Source organism: Medicago sativa, chromosome 6, assembly GCF_051527215.1.
Source record: "Medicago sativa cultivar Bolivia chromosome 6, Bolivia_mono, whole genome shotgun sequence".
Lineage (NCBI taxonomy): Eukaryota > Viridiplantae > Streptophyta > Magnoliopsida > Fabales > Fabaceae > Medicago > Medicago sativa.
Window position 1 is genome coordinate 18833325 of NC_140754.1, and position 2482 is coordinate 18835806.

General features: G+C 39.3%; 1 non-coding gene across 1 annotated transcript; it reads left to right on the forward strand.

The window, feature by feature from the left end:
- Positions 1-370: 370 nt before the first annotated feature.
- Positions 371-476, forward strand: LOC146913448 (small nucleolar RNA R71). The gene has a single exon (XR_015017233.1). It is a non-coding gene; the product is annotated as a small nucleolar RNA R71 (small nucleolar RNA).
- Positions 477-2482: the final 2006 nt, after the last annotated feature.

Here is a 2482-nt window from a genome sequence, read left to right on the forward strand (position 1 = left end):
TTCACTTGATCCTTCTGGAACACATTCACCGTTGGGATGTTCTTCACCACATAAGTCACACTTGATTGCAGCCACTTGTTGTTGCTTATGAGCCAAGGTGAAGCCTTGAAACTCCTTAGTTAGAGCTTCGATTTGTTTGTTCATCGCTGCTTGGTTAGCAAGGATAGCAGTTTGTTCACTCACCCCAAACACTCCTTTTTCCTTCTTCTTAGCTTCAGCACGATACTCATTTCCAGCCATGTTCTCAATTAAAGCTTGGACTTCATGATCAGTTTTGCTCTTGAGACTACCTCCCACGGAAGCATCTAAGAACATTCGAGTGTTTGGTGTTACCCCCTCAGTGAAGATTTGGAGGTATTGTTTCTCGGTGAACTCATGATTAGGGCATCACTTAAGAAGCAAATTGAATCGCTCCCAAGCATCATACAATGATTCACCTTCTCCTTGCTTGAAGTTAGAGATCTCCATCTTCTTTTCCCAATATTTAGACATAGGGAAATATTTCTCCAAGAACTTCATCTCTAACTCTTCCCATGTTTGGACAGTCCCGTTTGGTATTGTTAGCAACCAATCTTTTGCTCTTCCCGTCAAGGTGAAAGGAAATAGCCTTAGTTTCTTTTGTGCTTCAGTCACGGTGGCTGGTTGCACACAAAACTCGCAAGTTTCAGCAAAGCGGCTCAAGTGTTCATGAGGACTCATAGCTTCAGTCCCATCGAATTGCTTGTCCCTCAAACCGTTGAGGACAGTTGTCTTGATGTCGAAAGCTACGGGGTTAGCTGGTTGAAAAGTGTGGGTCAGTTGACCGCGATGAGTAGCTAACCCGTAGTCTCCTAGCTTAGGTCTCGGTGGTACAACTCCTTCTCCTTCAATAGTTGCAGATTTAGGAGAAGAGATCGTTTCAGATTCAGTTGAGAGTGGCTCCGGTATTTGTTCTCGAACACCCGGTGGAACGGACTGAGCTAACCTTTGCGACCGGACAGTTTTCCGAAGTGCTCTAGCAGTTCTTTCAATTTCCGGATTGTACTCTAAGTCGTCTGAACACTTTTTACCTCGCATAAACAGCAAAATACCTTAGTAGCACTGCACAACGCAAAGTAATCAAGTGAATATGAAAACAGAAAAATAAAAATTAAAAACAGAAAATTAAATTGCAAAAACCCTAAATTATAACGTAATTGCCTTGTTGAAATAATTCAACAGTCCCCGGCAACGGCGCCAAAAACTTGATAGAAGTTTGGCAAGTGCACCAAATACTATCGAAGTAGTAAAAATATCGATCCCACGAGGACTGTTTTTAACTTCAATAATTCAATTGCGTTATAGAAATAGGATGTATAAAATTTATTTTGTTTTGCCACTAGGCAGTAGATTAGGATTGATTTTATGAAATCAAATAAAAGAAAATAAAGATTTGATTAAGAAAATATGAGAGAAAGATGAGATCAGATCCTTCGAATCCTCTAAGTTCCCCTAATTGGTCTACTGCACCTATTTGTTATGAATCCTTTTCTAATTTACGATGATTAACAAAATAGCCCTAATCAATCCCTTGAGTTAGGACCCTCTTCTTAAACTACAGCCCCTAATTCCTTAGGTGGTCTAATAATTCTTGAAGGTTTTACTGAACGTTAACCTATTATCACTAACAAACGATTATCTATTCCTAGACTAACCCTGTTTATTAGAACAATTCAATTAGGTCTAAGTTGAAAGCCATGGTCAGTGGTCATTCATTCTCACGAAATCAAGTTATATGTGATCAAGATATAAAAAGCATTAAGAACAATTGAATTGAATAAACTAGAATTGAATTCATAAACAAAATAGAGTTTCACAGCAACATGTGTCAATTAGGGTTACAAAGATTCATCTCGGATCTAATCTCTAAGAGATTTAGCTACTCATAATCGAGTTTACAAATAGCATAACCAATGAAATAATTAAAACATACATGAATTGGTAAAAGGATGAAGAAATCGCCCTTCTAGCCGTCTCCGATGTCTCAAAATCGCACTTTGCTCTCCAAAATCGTAACTCCTTTTTTCTGGCTGAGTGCAGTATTTATAGAGATTTATGGGCCTGACCTAGCAAAATCGCGCCACGCCTTGTTAATAGGCGCGCCGCGATTTCCTCTTTACAAGAAGTGTGTATTTGTTGTTTCAAAATCGCGGCAAGGCTCCATTTTGGCGTGGCGCGATTTGGTCTGGCAGAACTTCAGTTTTTCATCTTTTTGTACCCCGGAATAGTGAAAATTGCATGAGAACTCTAACAAAATGTCACAATAAGTCCTAAAAATTACGTAATGACAACATGTCATCAGCTGAACTAACCTAAATTGCCTAGCAACATGGTTTGGTTGATAACCATATAACCCATAAGGACTACCAGCAGTGAGCCTACTAGACAAAAGTGTGGGAGTCAAATAAGCTTCCCAAATAGCATTGATTTCTGCCTCATCTTCGACAGAGGTTGCTGGAAATTC